Source organism: Camelina sativa, chromosome 10, assembly GCF_030686135.1.
Source record: "Camelina sativa cultivar CO46 ecotype springtype chromosome 10, ASM3068613v1".
Classification (NCBI taxonomy): domain Eukaryota; kingdom Viridiplantae; phylum Streptophyta; class Magnoliopsida; order Brassicales; family Brassicaceae; genus Camelina; species Camelina sativa.
In genome coordinates, this window is record NC_141889.1 from 8,638,042 (window position 1) to 8,654,615 (window position 16,574).

At 37.4% G+C, this 16,574-nt stretch overlaps 3 pseudogenes across 2 annotated transcripts; 1 reads left to right on the forward strand and 2 right to left on the reverse strand.

The window, feature by feature from the left end:
• Positions 1-1,663: 1,663 nt before the first annotated feature.
• On the reverse strand, positions 1,664-4,472 carry LOC104718124 (calcium-dependent protein kinase 15-like; annotated as a pseudogene). Its single transcript, XR_015568836.1, has 8 exons — positions 3,621-4,472; positions 3,108-3,251; positions 2,865-3,017; positions 2,651-2,763; positions 2,394-2,561; positions 2,158-2,285; positions 1,977-2,076; positions 1,664-1,886 (listed from the first exon to the last, which is right to left on the reverse strand). The product of XR_015568836.1 is annotated as a calcium-dependent protein kinase 15-like (transcript).
• A 263-nt stretch (positions 4,473-4,735) lies between these two features.
• LOC104718126 (protein S40-6 pseudogene) lies at positions 4,736-5,545 on the reverse strand (annotated as a pseudogene). The gene has a single exon (XR_015568837.1). The product of XR_015568837.1 is annotated as a protein S40-6 pseudogene (transcript).
• An 8,621-nt stretch (positions 5,546-14,166) lies between these two features.
• LOC147935909 (uncharacterized) lies at positions 14,167-15,197 on the forward strand (annotated as a pseudogene).
• The last annotated feature ends 1,377 nt before the right edge of the window (positions 15,198-16,574 follow it).

Below are 16,574 nucleotides of genomic sequence, written 5' to 3' on the forward strand. Positions count from 1 at the left end.
AAATAACACAAAAGAAAAAAAAACGGAGCTCAACCTCCTGAGTTTCTGACACAAATATTATTCATCAACACAACCAAATCCAAGCACTTTAAAATGTCTTCAGAATACATATGGTACCAAATTAACCAACTACAATCATAAAACATCATATTTTGGTCTTCCTGAATCAGCAGGAAGCTCTGCTTTCCTCTTGTTGTTATTGGGAAGAAGGGTTTCATCATGGAATAGGTTAGCCAAACACTGGGCAGCTAAATTCCCATTACGAGGTAACCAATATGGTTCAGCATCGGATAACCTAACACCATATTTCCTATGATTCAAAGCCCGAAAACTTAGAAGCACCTTTGAATCATCCATGTTTTTTGAGAGTACAAACAAATTTGATGTCTATTAACATGGAATAAATTTGATGTCTATTAACACGGAGGTTAACGGTTCTACTAACGGCGGTTATCTATTCCGTCACGGTCGTTACGGTTCTGTCGTTTTGTGGGGCTGTGTAAACAAAAATCATAGTTTAGAGGTTTAGAGCGTTACTAAAATTAATTTGATGGTTTATATTGCTAGTGAAATTCTTTAGAAGTTTAAAGTGGTATCCAATAACACTTTTTCCCTTGTTTTAGTGTTATTTTATGGTATTTCTCTATATTATTTATTCTATACTAGTATTTTTGGAGTAGTTTTTGCTCAAAAATACTTTTTTGAAAGTTTTTGCATTTAATGCATTGACTTTAATATTAGTTACCAAAAATTTCAAATTAATTAGAAGTAAGGTTTAAAAAAATAAAGAAATATTTCTACCTCTCTCAAACATAAATATATAATTCCTTATTTCCTTTTCATTTTCATTTTTATTTAAATTTATTTTTAAATTATCTTGAATTATTCTATAACACAAGTTAATAAAAATTGTTATTTTTTCCTGCATATGATGTAATACAAATTTTTAAAAACGGACATATATTACTCAATTTACGAGAAATGTTCAACTTTTTTAAAAATTCTAAGTATTATAAATATTTAAACTTTATAAGAAGCGCCAATCTTATAAAATGTAAATGGTTACAATCTTAATAAAAAACATAGCAACTCAAGCTAATATTTATAATACAAAACAATAAATATAAAAAATTAATATGATATAGTGCGAGTTAAAATATCTCTGGACGAAATTATATAGCGGAAAGGGTTTGTCGATATTTATATAGATTTAAATTTTAATATCATTAATTTGGTGTTACACGGGTAAAACATAATTTCATTATTTTGTTAACACTATCGGTACCAGAAAAGAGACATATCTAATTAAATTGATTAAATAAATATTATGTAAAAAATAAATTATATTATGTTATTATATGGTTTAAACTTTAAATCATAAAATTAAAAATTATTATACAATTATAACATATTTAACCAACAAATAAAATTTGTTGGTTATAAACAATTTGTACCGCGGTGTACCGCGGGTCCTAATCTAGTTTATTTAATAATTTACTAATTTTGATAAATATACTTAATTTAGTTTTCTTTAGTAAAATTAAAAAAAAAAAGTTTTCTTTAGTTTTTTGTTCCTGCGTGGGCACTTCACCATCCATTACTGCAAAATGATATCTATCCTAGAATGGAAATATATTGTATATGTAGATGTTAAGATGTAGTATGGTTTGAGAAATCACATTGTAGAAATCAACTGTTCTTTTTTTTTTCATAAGTTATTAAGTTCACGTCAGCAACTCTTTTGCACGGCTGTAAAAAATGTTGGCTATCTAAATAATTTAAAGTTTCTCTATCAATCAATGGAATGGAAGAAGTTTCCCTTGTTGTGGCTGTGTGGTACCACTTCTCATCATCGCGCAAAACTCTTCATAATTTATTCTTCCATCCTGCATAACAGAGACCCATCATTAATCGTAATCTTAATTGGTTTATAACTTCTTTGTTGCTATATATGTAGAGGGAAGCGTATAGCTTACGTTATCTGTATCCACTTCTGCTATGATTTCTTTGATGCTAGCTTCATCTCCCATACCATACTTTTTCATTGCTGACTCCAACTCATCCATTGTGATAAACCTGTATCCACAAGTGTATTGTTGTCTTTAAATAGCTCTCAAGTTTATATTTACTCTGTTCTTCAAGGGACCAAAAACTTACCCACTGTTGTCTTTGTCGAAGTATTGGAAGGCTTTGAATACGTGTTCGTCTCGATCAAATCTGTATCTATGCATCGTCGCTGAGATGAACTCGATGTAGTCGATTGTTCCATTACCATCTACATCAGCCTGAAACATATATATATATATATATAAAAAAGCTATTCAGGTTCCATCTTTTTTTTTTAGAAGAATATGAAACATTAGAAGCAAGGCAAAGAGGATGGTAATACTTACGGCTTCCATGAGTTGCTTAACTTCTGCTTCAGTGAGTTTAGAGCCAAGTCTAGCCAGCCCGGTTTTCAATTCTTCGTAAGTGATTGTGCCGCTTTTGTCTGTATCCATATTGGCAAACATGGTTTTAAGACCTTTTATTTCCTCTTCCGAGAGACTCTCTGCAATAACCTACAAAACAAAACAAGATCCACAGCCAATGATTAAGCAGAACAAAAGAGAATGTGTAACTTGCAGAGAAGAAGCGTTTGTAGTTTTACTTTAAGAGCTAGCTTCTTAAGCTTGTTCATTGCTCGGAATTGCTTCATCCGAGATAACACAGCACTATCAATAGGCTTGTCCGGTGCTTCTCCTCCTCTTATCCAAGGATGTTCTAAAAATAAAGCACCACAAGGATCACTACAGATTAGTAAAGCATTCCAAAGTAAGTTGGCTACAAAACAATACTTACAGAGAGGTTTAATGGGAGTTTACCAAGAGCTTGTGCCGCTGAGATTCGCTTCTTAGGGTCTTTAGTAAGCAACTTCCTCACAAGGTCTTTAGCACTCTCAGATATAGAAGGCCATGGTTGACTCTTAAAATCAATTTCTCCCTTTAGAATCTCATCAAATATCCCCTTCTCATTTTCTACAATGTACCAACAACAATAGAAAACATATAAATCACATAGTTATTAAGTGGATAAACAAATCAAAGACTGTGTTCAACTTTTATTACCAGCCCAAAAAGGAGGTACACCACAAAGCAAGATGTATAGAATAATCCCTGCACTCCAAACATCAATTTCCTTTCCATAGCTTCTTCTTAATACCTCAGGAGCAACATAGTAGGCACTTCCTACTATATCTCTGTAAACTTTCCCTGCATTTTTTTGTTTGTTTTCAGTTTATAAATCAGCACATCAAGCATATGAACACAAGAATCAACTATGAAAAATAGCGAAAAAACGAACACACAATTAGTTCTATCATACTACATATTTGTACAGTGTGTCAGCAAAACACTTGCATACATTCCCAAGTTCACACAAAACTAGCTAAACCTCTGTTTTAAAACTTACCACTAATACTATTCACCAAAACATCACTAAATGAAATAAGATTCTTAATATACAGACCATTCCTGACAAAACCTATATATATCCATAACATATCTCCAACATTCATCAGAATCTTATGAAATCTAAAGCATTTGCATATATATAACTATAAAGGAGAAGAAGAGACTCACCTTCTTCAATGAACACAGACAATCCAAAATCAGTAGCTTTGAGCATAGCATTCTCATCAGTACTAGCGAGCAAGAAGTTCTCAGGCTTGAGATCACGATGAATCACTCCCATGAAATGACAAATCTGACAACATTCAAAATCGATCTAATAACACCAGCAGCTGCTCTCTCAGAGTAATGTCCCTGAGCTATAATCCTATCAAACAGTTCACTACCACCACACAACTCCATCACCAGATGTATAGATTGTCTATCTTCGTACGCACCTCTGATCTCAACTATGTTCTCTTGTCCAGACAAATGCTGCATTATCTGAATCTCTCTCTTCACGTCATCTCTGTCCTGCTTTCTCATTAGTTTCCTCTTGAGTATTGATTTGCAAGCGTATACGTTCCCCGTTGAAATCTCTTTGCAGCTGTAGGTTATACCGAATTGGCCTCGACCTAATTCGTGACCTAGCGTGTAATGTTTCCTGATTTCTTCAAAGGGTTTGCCTAGAATTGTCTCTGTTTCTCTAAAGACGATTGGTTTCAATGGTGTTGTTCGAACCTGCTTCTCTTCGATCACCTTATCAATGGGTTTTGCTTCTTGTTGTTGTTGATTACGATGATTTGGTTGGGTTGTTGTCGGAATTTGATGAGATGGAGGTTTCTGAGGCTCGGAGACGTTACGAGAGACATAGCTTTGGGATTGATTTGTCGGAATTGAGCTTTGTACGCTGCCATTGATGAGATCACTCTCTGTGTTCCGGTGTTTGCTGCTAAAGCAACCCATTTTTAGGGTTTTTTTGTGTGGAGAATTTCTTGTGTTCTAGGTTAGAGAAGAAGCAATTTTGCTCGATTTTTCACAATGTCTTTTTTTTTTTTTTTATCTTTTTTTAATTACCATTCTTGGTGAATGTGAAGATTTTTATTTTCCATCTATGTTTTATTGACATTAACGGTTTTATTTGTTTTCACGGAAATATTCCATTTTCAGCTATCTTGATTATTGTAATCTCTAAGCCATTAGTTTAAGAGAAAGTTGTATTAATTTTTCTAATGCGTGGTATAAAATAATTATATTAAAAAAAAATCTTGGATACGTATGATCATCATTGATGATTTGATTCATACTGAATATAATATACTAGTTGATTAACGTTAAACTAAATATCGGAAATACATTGTGATATTATTGTATAGACATAAATATATATTATAAGATTAATTACTGATCAAATTAAATTAAGTAAAATTAACCATAGAACCCTGTTTGGCTCCATACGGCGTCTCTGACCCGTCTCATGTCTCGTCCCTTTAACGTCCTCCCCACGCCCAAAATCACAGAAGAACCACCGTCACCGTTACGACTACGCGCAGCCACGTATTCATGAGGTGGCACCATCCCACTTTCCCAGTCATTATCCGCCACGTCAGCATCATCATTATTATTATGATGCATTGATCCGACGACGGACTCTGTCTTTAGGATCTTGCTCCAGTCAGGCACTTTTACCGGCGCAGAAGTCGCCACGTGTCTCTTTCTACGTCCACTCGCACGACCTCCTCCGTTGTGTCTCCGTTCTCCGCCACTAGCCTCGAGGGAGCGTGCTGTCCAAGCGCTTTCTTCTGTTGGTTGATCAGGCTCGAGCACCGACCAGACATCCTCTTCCATGAGTTCCAGCTCAACGGAGGTTTCTACGTCCACGTGGCGGTTACCAGACTGATGAGGACTTCCTAGAAACCTTTCGCTCCGACTAACAGTTAAACCCCGACCTTTTCCCATATATCTAAGAAAAATGTACACACTTGGAAGAGCTCTTGTATTGTTTTGTGTAATGACTAATGAGTGAAGGAGGATGAGGATGAGCATGTGTATATAATATATATGTATATATATATTAATATATATATATATATATATATATATCCATTAAAGATGAAGAGGGTCTACATTGTGTGTGTGGTTTTTACTCAGTTATGTTCGGTAAGATCAAAAGAAGAGAGATGTCATAGTCCACGTAAAATAGTCGACATAGTAACCATTTAGATTACGACACACTATTATTTTATATTTATTTTAACATTTATTCTTACTCAAATGAATAGCCGACTCATTATCACAATATAGAGAAACCGGAACTGAACAATCAACCCCCATGGAAACAAGAACCTCACGCAACCATAGAAGCTCACACACTGTTTCGGCTATAGCCCGATATTCAGCCTCACACGACGAACGAGAAACCACATCTTGCTTCCGTGTCTTCCAAGATACCGGAGAACCACCAAGTTGAATAAACCAAGCAGTGAGAGAACGTCGAGTTAAGGGACAACCGTTATGATCAGCGTCACACCAAGCCGTAAGACGAAGATCGGTACCAGAACGGAGAAGAATACCTTGACCCGGATTGGTCTTGAGATAACAAACAACTCGACGAGCCGCCTCCCAATGTTCCACCCTCGGAGCATGCATAAATTGAGACAACAAATGAATAGCGTACGAGAGATCCGGCCGAGTAACCCCAAGGTAAATAAGACGACCAACCAAACGACGATAGCGAAACGGATCAGGAAGCAATGCACCCGTAGCCGTAGCCAGACGATGATTCTGTTCAATAGGATGAGAGACAGGCTGCGCCCCAAGCAAACCAGTATCCGAAATGATATCAAGTGTATACTTACGTTGAGACAGATACATACCAGTAGTATTCCGAGACACTTCAATGCCCAAAAAATATTTAGAGATACCCAAATCCTTCATACGAAAACAAGAGCTCAAATACGTCTTAAAATCAGCAATGACTGCATGAGAGTTCCCAGTAACGATAAGGTCATCAACATAGACGAGCACATGAATACGCCGAGTGTCATCAGCATAGGTGAACAATGAATAGTCTTTCAAACTCTGCTCGAAACCATATTCCTTAAGAGAAGTAGAGAGCTTTGAAAACCAACATCTAGGCGCCTGCTTAAGCCCATAAAGAGACTTATGTAATCGATAAACCTGTGTCTTATCATGAGTACGGAAACCTGGAGGGAAACGAATGAAAACCTCCTCTTCTAAGTCACCATGTAAGAAAGTATTGTGAACGTCCATTTGATGAACCTCCCAATCCCGAGCCACCGCAACTTCCAAGAAAGAACGCACAGTAGTCATCTTACAAACAGGAGCAAACGTTTCCGTATAGTCAAGCCCCTCGGTCTGGTTGTTGCCAAGGACCACTAACCGAGCCTTGTAGCGCTCAAGAGTGCCATCAGATTGATATTTTAACGTAAATACCCATTTACACCCAATAGCTTTCTTACCCGGAGGTAATGTCTCTGTCGTCCATGTGCCTTGGTCCTCAAGCGATGTCATTTCACTACGGACAGCTTCACGCCAATTATCATCTTCAATAGCCTCAGCGAACGTCCTAGGTATCTTACCGGACGTGATCGCAACGAGAAACGCACGATGGTGATCCGAAAATTGAGAGCAGTCGACATAGGAGTCGATAGGGTACCAACAAGTTTCAACAAAAACACCATCGGACCCCGCATGAGTCGTATTAGTCACATAGTCATGAAGGCGTGTAGACTTAAATTTTTGGCGACAACCTTTGCCCATAGGCTCATGTGTGTCATGAGTAGACACATCCAAGACATCAGAAGAATCAGACACAACATCATCACGTGATGAGTCCAAACGCAGAGAAGAAGAAGTCAATTGAGTCACCGGAGAGGAAACGGGAGATACGGCCGAAGGATCTCCCAAAGCAGTAACTCGTGGCGGAGGAGAAACAAGTGGTTGCGTGGCCAAAGGAGTTTCAGCCGGCAAGCCCTCACTGGAGGACGGAACCAAATCCAAAGTAAGGAACGCATCATCATCAATAATAGGAGTCGGTATAGTCGTAGCTGGTGCAGTCAGAGAATCCAAGCTAGTATGAGCAAATGGAAACTCCTGTTCAAGAAAGACAACGTCGCGAGAAACAGAAACTACACCAGTATCAAGGTTGTACACTTTCCAACCCTTTTTCCCGAAAGGATAACCAAGAATCACGGACCGATTACTGCGGGAAGCAAATTTATCCCCACCGTGTTTTTGGTTATGAACGTAACACAAACAACCGAAAATACAGAGATGGTTCATCGGAGGTGGTCGGGCATAAAGTACTTCAAATGGAGTCTTGCCATGGAGCACCGTCGTGGGCGTTCGATTGATTAAGTAGCTAGCGGTTAGAACACAATAACTCCAAAATTCAACCGGAATGTGAGCATGAAACCGTAAGGCTCTGGCTACATTCAAGATGTGATGATGTTTTCGCTCCACACGTCCGTTTTGTTGAGGAGTTCCAACACAGGAAGTTTCATGGAGAATACCGTTCTCGCGAAAGAAACCGCTAAGGCTTAAAAACTCAGACCCATTATCGCTTCTCAATGTCTTAACCTTGCGGTCAAACTGTCTTTCCACCAAAGAAACAAACTCACGTAGAGTCGAAGCAGTGTGAGATTTTGCGGGCAGCAAATATATCCATACATCACGAGAGAAGTCGTCAACAATTGTAAAAAAAAACCGTGATCCACAGATTGCTGTTGTCCGATAAGGACCCCATAAGTCGCAATGAATCAACTCAAAAACTTCAGAAGTTTTATTAATGCTCAAAGGAAAAGAATCATGTGTTTGTTTTGAACGAATACAAACGTCACATGTTTTTGAATCAAAACCACTACTACTAGAATTTGAAAAAGACAACATCTCCATAGTTGTAGAAGAAGGATGTCCAAGGCGACCATGCCACACCTCCTTGGGTTGTTGCTACAAAACTTGTGTCAAAGCTGCTTCAGACTTCCCTCGAAAAAAATATAACCCATTCTGCTGTTCACCTGCGCCAATCACCGTCTGTGTGATGCGGTCCTGAACAATACAAAGCTGATCAGATATCTTGAAATGACATAGTCGATCTCGAGTCAGTTGAGAGACCGAGATAAGGTGGTAGTGTAAGCCATCGACAAAGAATACGTTTATCAAAGTGAGATGTGATACGAGAGAGACCATCCCGTGTTTAGTAGAAACCGTAAACCGGCCATCAGGAAGTTTGATAAACATAGGAGCCATATCACAAACATTCGTTAAGAAATCAATGCTTCCCGTCATGTGGTTAGAAGCCCCAGTGTCAATAATCCAAGACTCAATAAAAAACTTACCAGCACGAGGATCATGAGTACCAACATTCCGTGCATTAAGCATATCCTTCAGCTTAATCCAATCCTGATCACTTAAGCCGCTAAAACCAACACGATCAGCGTCGGTGATATTGGTATGTCCGAGAGACATCGAAGCCGCAATGTGATGAACATGTGTAGGTTCAACAGGCTTAGAGGGAACAACCGAGACACGACGATCGCTGCTTGAACCACCTGGACCAACCTGTGAAGTAGTGGGAAGTTTGGAACAAGGTCGATCGCCCCACCACCAAGGATAACCGATCTTACGAAAACAGTTATCCGCCAAATGACCTTTCCTGCCACAGCTCGTACACACAGCCGAAGGATCTTGTAGTGGAGGAGATGAATAAGTACGCGGAGCCACACGAACAGCGAAACTAGCCCCCTCATTCCGTTCTTCCATCAACCTACCCGCTCTCTTTGATTCCTCATCTTGAGAAACAACTTGATACGCCTCATCAAGAGATGGAAGTGGATCACGCGATAAAAGAGAAGATTTTACCGCGCCAAATACACTCACATCAAGACCCATGAGGAATTGGTGTAACTTATCTTCTTCACGTTCCTTGGCAATCTCCTCAGCTGTCTTCGCACGTTGGAAATCAGCAAGACTTGTCCATAGTTTTGTAAGTTTCCCATAATAAGCTTCCACCGCGGAACCCTTTTGTTGACAATTAGCCAACTCAGTCTTCAAACGCTGGACTCTTTGGCCATTCTTCACCGAGAATCGCTTTTGTATGTGAGTCCATAAATCAGAAGCAATTTCATGATGCGAGAGGGAGATACTCAAATCCGGTGCTACAGTTTGTCGCATCCAAGACACCACCATAGCGTTATTAGCCCACCAATCCTCAAGGTCATCGGACTCATCATCAGGTTTGGGGATAGTCCCATCCGCAAAACCAAACTTTTTCCTTGCTCTCAACGCAAGACGTAAGTTCATAGCCCACTCATCGTAATTGGACCCACGAAGTTGTGGTTGTGAGATCACGGATCCAGGGTTATCTCCAGCCGAGAGATCATAGGGATCGATTCTACGTCGGGTAGACTCAAAACGAGACTTAGAGCCCGAAGTCAGCGTCGAAGCAACCTTAGAAACAGATTGATCGTCTGTCATAGTTCAAAGAAAAATATATCGACAGAATGATCATTATACCAAGGTCAAAGGGAAAGGAAGAAATCAAAAAACAAAACAACAAGAAGAACAGGATTCTCCAAGCAAAAACAGAGGATCAAATAGCCTAAAAAATTAGGTTTAGCTCTGATACCATGTCAAAACCCTTAAGATGTATAAAAGGTTTCTTATTCATAATGTTGCACAAATGTGCCTTATATAGTAGATACAATATTTGACCTAAGGAAGTAAACATAAATAACCAAACTATACAAGTCGATATAGTATTTACACAATAGAACCCTGGCTCGTAATATAGATGATAAGCCATAGTGTTCCAAACAAAAAAATGATGACAAGTCATATATAATAATTTTGTCCCAATCTAAAAGTAAAGTTCAATCATATATACACAATATATGGAGTTTTAGGTGCCGACGTGCACCGGTGCATGCCATAATGTGTTCTAATATCTGGGTATGCTAATTAGTCTTAGGTGCCGACGTGCCATCATGCGTTCCAATATTTGGATATACTAACTAGACTGCTCTAGTAGCTCCAATATATAATTTGTGAAACAAGTTAATATAACTGATGATTAATTTTGATAAACTGTAGTACCTATATATTTCATAATTTTTTCCAACAAACTTGAGTTTTATTTAGTGAAAGTCTATATTAATCCATGGAATTATAGAGTGTTTGTTATATAAGACATTCACAAATATCCATAAATAACTGAAATCACAGTACGAAAAATTGAAGACAAAATAAGTTTGTCAATCATTTGATCTTCATGAGTTATTATTTTTCTTACCACCATGAAATTGATTAAACCATATCCAGATTTGTGCATGTATCTGTAAGCAAAGACTTCAATTATCTCGATCGTTTCAGTTTTGTCAGAATCAGATATATTATATTGGTCTTAAGAAAAGGGGAAAGTCCTCGAGAAGGTCTTATATTATAATACGATGATCGAAATTAATTATGTCTTAGGCACCCACGTGAGAAATATTTGTCCGTCGGTGGTTGGTCCAAGTATGTACAATAATTCGTTAAGCCAAGCATACGTGAAGTATATAAATGGGAAATGTTTTAGTACTCTACATGCACATAAGATTCGAAATGAATAATTATAGTTTTCTCCTCTGAATTCAGTTTTTGGTATTTTTGTAAGCATCTGAAAGAGATCAATGGTGCAGATTCATATTTGTAGAATACAAACAATATATATGACACGACAAGTTCTAAACAAAATTACATAAACATGTTATTGGCTTATTTCACTCTCTGTAGCTGAGGTGGGGTCTATTTCTATTATCATCTCCGCATGGGAAAGCAAACAAGATATGTCGCAGTTCAGCTGTTCGACACGTGTTCACTCATTGCAAGCAGGTCCAACTAATCTTGTCTATTAACGTCAACACGTGGTCTTATCTGAACCCATCAATAAGAAGATTAAGACCGGACTCGACGAGTGTGATGGTGGATTGGGATAGTGAATGGCTAACGATGGAGACCGACGAACTAAACTAGCAAAGTCTACATGTGGTGCATCATTGTTCTGTCCTTTCCTTCGTCTTAACTTTGCCTCAATTATTAGTGTTTTTATTAATTAATTAATTAATCAAACTCTGTTGTTTTAATTATTCATATTCGAATTGATCATTCAATAATCTTGATTTATAAACACGTGACATGTCCGCTCCATTGTTTAAGTGATTGATATATGATAATATTAAGCTATTAACTAATGAAATATGATTGATTGCTTGTTTAAACCAATTGAGTTAATTATGCTGTTTTGTCACTTATAGCTTCGAATGTATATTACAATTATGTAACTATGTTCATAGAAATCGGTGATGAACTATTTATAACAAGAAATACTTTCTCAATCTTTTTTCTTATCTAAATTTCACTGGAAACCATATCGACCAAGTTGTAATGGAGGATATGGCAATCTTGTTCTTTTCTCCGAATGTGCAAAGAAATAAAAATAGTCAAATTTGATTTGTCTATATTAGAAAATGTGAACTAGAAATAATATCTGAGCATAACCCGCATGCTTTTTACGGAAATTATCTTCTTCTTTTTTTGGATCAAATTACGGATATTACCTTAGTATAAGAATTTATTAAAGCTACTCAATTCCTTTTGCAAGCAAGAATATTATTACATTTCTTGTAATTCGTATTTGTTTCGTTCATCTTTTCATCTTTTGGATGATTTTTTTTTTCTTTCCTTTTTTTCTTTTAGGAAACGGGCTCCCAATCATAAAAGTTTATGTAACCGTGAAAGTTTAGCAACTTCGACCCATTAATAACCCAGGCCTATTTTAGCTATTCAATTTGGGGAAACGAAAAGACAAAAAAAATTAAGAGTGGTGTATTCAAACCATGATTTTGGAGAATTTGATGAAATTTAGGAAATTTAAAATTTTGATAGATTTTAGGAAAGTTGATATGATTTTCTGTAAAATTCTTTCAAATCCCACCTAAAACAATGAGATTTGGATTTCTTTATTTTTAACTAAACAAATCCTCTCAAATCCTCCAGAATCCTAAAAATCATTAAAATCCAAATCCACAAAACTGTTTCTAATAACAATGGATTTTAAAGTAGATTTTTCAATCATCAGTTCAATAACGGTGGATTTTAAAATAGATTTTTAAATCATCAGTTCAATAACAGTGAATTAATAAACTTTTTAAAATTCATGATTGAATAACATAGGATTTATAAAATTCACACAAATCCCTTACAATGTCAATTTGAATACACTCACCTAATAGAATTCTTATGTTGTTGTAAAACACTGGATGTGGATATCCATAACCGGCCCATACTCGGCCCATGTACGTCCAAGACATTAAGGCCCATCGGCCACCTCCTTTAGTCTAGGTCGGTTTAGACATCCTAATGTACTTGGGCTTTGCCCTTCACTATATATATGTAATGTTCCATTCATCATTAATAATAAGACAAGAGAAAACCTCCTTGGACTTTCTCTAGTTTACAAGACGTTATCAGCACGAGTTTGCCATAAAACTCCAACTGAGAAAAATCCTAAAACCCTAAGCCGCCGCCGCACACAAAGTCCCTTCTTCATCCATACTCGGCGATCGGTTCCTGTCCGTAATCTGTCCGAGTCCGTCCGTGTTCGGCAATCAGTTCTCGTCCGGGGTGAGTACTGTTCGGAGATCTGTTCCTGTTCATGAAGCAGCTGTGTTCGTGATCGGTTCTTCCTCCCATCCAGGCCGAGGTTCGTGATCAAGCTAAGTGTAAAACCGAGGTCTTTAGCTCCCGGTTCATATCCAGTCAACCTCCAAACGGTGGAAGGTAAATAAATCTAAACCCTCTTAGAACCTATGAATCGAACATGATCTCCTAAATTTAATGGGACAATAAAACTTGCAATTATACAATCAACAAACCAAAACCCTATAACTCTAAAACTTAAAATCGGATTGCTATAGGGTTGTTTTAGATTGTTTGCAAATTAAATTAATTATGCCATGTTTAAAATTATGTTGTTTGTTTGTATTAAAATCGATGGCATGAATACCTAGATCTAAAACCTAAAATAGAAAATATTAAGCTTCTTGATCTAGGTTCAAATCCGGTTATAGTTAATTATTTGTTAAAATCAAAACCCTAAAATCTAAGACATTAAAATCAGATTAATTCTATGTTTTACATAGAACCCTAAAATCGATTAGGAAAACTTCTAATTTAATTTGTTGGCCATTATCTAGTATATTTAAGAAATTTAAATATATTAGACAATATCCTAAAAACCTATAAATTATTTCCTAAAACCTTTGTCCTAACCCTAAAACTAGAAAAAGGAAAAACTTGTATAGGAAAAGGAAAACCTTAAGAAACGGAAATTCTTGCATACTAGATTTTATATTTATCTAGGATTGTTCTCATGCACATAATACGCCACGAAATTACATAAATAAACAAGACATTATCCACTAATATAATCGGCATGTTTCGGTCTCATATATACCGCATAGCCCAAAAGAAAATAAATCCAAGGTCCGGTTATTACCGCATGGCCTAGACTATAAATCGGCATGGTTCGGTTTTAAAACCACAAGACCCAAGAGCATAAATATTCGGCATGGTTTGGTCTCATATATACCGCATAGCCCAAAGATAGAACGATTACATGTTTCGGTCTCATATATACTGCATGGTACTAATCGTATGCCTGTTTCTATTTTGTAGAATGGCAAAGATCAACAATCTCAACTATGCTGCACTTAACGTGTCCGGAGACAACTACCTCAAATGGGCTTTGGACACCAAGATCAACTTGAAATCAAAGGACCTATGCGAATGCATTGAGGATGGTAACGATTGCACTGAAAAGAGTAGGTATAAGGCGATTTTGCTAATCCGCCACCATCTTGCTGAAAGCCTCAAGGATCAATACCTTACAATAGAGAATCCTCTTGAGCTTTGGACAAAGTTGAAAAACAGATATGGACACCAAAAGATGGTGCTCCTACCAAAGGCTCAATTCGATTGGAAAACTTAAGGATCTAGGACTTCAAATCCGTGGATGAGTATAGCTCAGAGCTATTTAAGATAGTCTCAATCCTTAAGTTATGTGGTAAGGAGATCACTGAGGAAGATCTGCTAGAGAAGACATTCTCAACTTTTCACACCAACAATATACTGCTTCAGCAACAGTATCGTGAAAAGGGTTTCAAAACTTATGCAGATCTTATCTCTTGTTTGCTGCTTGCTGAGCAAAACAATGAGTTGCTACTAATGAACAGTGCAATGAGACCTCCTGGTTCAGCCCCATTACCTGAAGCCCACAAAGTCGATTTGACCAAGAAAGAGCCCAAAGAACCCATCGGGCCCAAAGAGACCAACTACGTCCATAAGAGCAAGTACCATGGCCGTGGCCATGGTGGTAAAGGACGTGGTGGTCGTGGTAATAACCAAGGGAACCACTACGATGGTTACGGCCGTGGGAACCGGTCCGACTTTGGTCGTGGCTGTGGTAGAGGTCGCGGAATTCACAAACCGCAACATAAGCCTAAATCGGTTTGTAACCGATGTGGTATGGAGAATCATTGGGCTAAGACGTGCAGATAATCTAAGTATCTCATTGATCTTTATCAAGAGAGTTTGAAGAAAAATCCAGAAGCCAATATGGTCCATCTCGATGGTGAAGGAGATTTTGACCATGAGGATGATGATCTATTGGACTATGAAACTTCGGATTGTCTAGGAAAGGATAATTAAAATTGTCTTGGTTTAATTTATGTTTTATGATTTGAATTTTATTTAATTATGACATTGGATTATAATTATGGTTTAAATTTAATTATTTTATTTCCTTCATTAAAAAATATTAGTTTATGTTTTAAAACATAAATTCTTGTCCATTTTAGAAATGGCCGAAGACATACTTGTGGTGGATAGTGGATCCAGCCACACAATTTTGAAGGATAAGAGATATTTTATTAATCTCATAATGAAAAATGTCAATATTAGTACAATTGCGGGTATAGCAAGCTTAATTGAAGGTTACGGCCAGGCACACATACTTTTGCCTAATGGCACACATCTTGAAATTAGTAATGCCTTATATTCACCCAGCTCTAAGAGAAACTTATTGAGCTTTAGAGACATTCGTTTGAATGGTCTACAAGTTGAAACTAAGGGTGAAGGAAACCAAGAGTTCCTACAAATTACTGAAATCACCCAAGGATCTAAAAAAATCCTAGAGACTATACCCGCACTAGCCACTGGTTTATACCATGCTAAGATTAATATGATAGAAGCTAATTTGGCAATGAATAAAATGTTCAAAGAACAATTCACTTTATGGCATGACCGGCTTGGCCATCCGGGTTCTAACATGATGCGTAAGCTAATAATAAACTCTAAAGGGCACACTCTAAAAGAGAGAAGAGTTATTCCTAAGAATCTCACGTGTGTAGCATGTGTACAAGGAAAACTCATTGTGAGGCCATCACCAGTGAAAGTCACTAAAGAGACTTTAAATTTTCTGGAAAGAATACAAGGAGATATATGTGGACCAATACACCCACCATGTGGGACGTTTAGATACTTTATGGTTCTAATCAATGCATCGACCAGATGGTCGCATGTTTGTCTATTGTCAACTAGAAACCTTGTGTTTGCTAGATTGCTGGCCCAGATAATACGACTAAGAGCCCATTTTCCAGATTTTCCACTTAAGACTATAGGTCTAGATAATGCTGGTGAATTTACATCCCAAGCGTTTAATGAATATTGTATGTCCATGGGGGTGAGTGTGGAACATCCTGTGGCACATGTCCATATACAAAATGGATTAGCTGAATCCTTCGTTAAACAGGTCCAATTGATTGCTCGACCATTACTAATGAGGTCGCAGCTTCCTGTGTCGGCTTGGGACACGAAGTATTTCATGCAGCAGAGCTTATACTCATCAGGCCATCTAATGAACATAAGTATTCACAATCCCAACTATTAACGGGTCATGAGCCAAACATATCCCATCTCAAAATATTCAGGTGTGTCGTTTATGTACTGATTGCTCCACCACAGAGAACTAAGATGGGACCTCAAAGGAGGATGGGAATATATGTTGGATATGATTCTCCCACCATT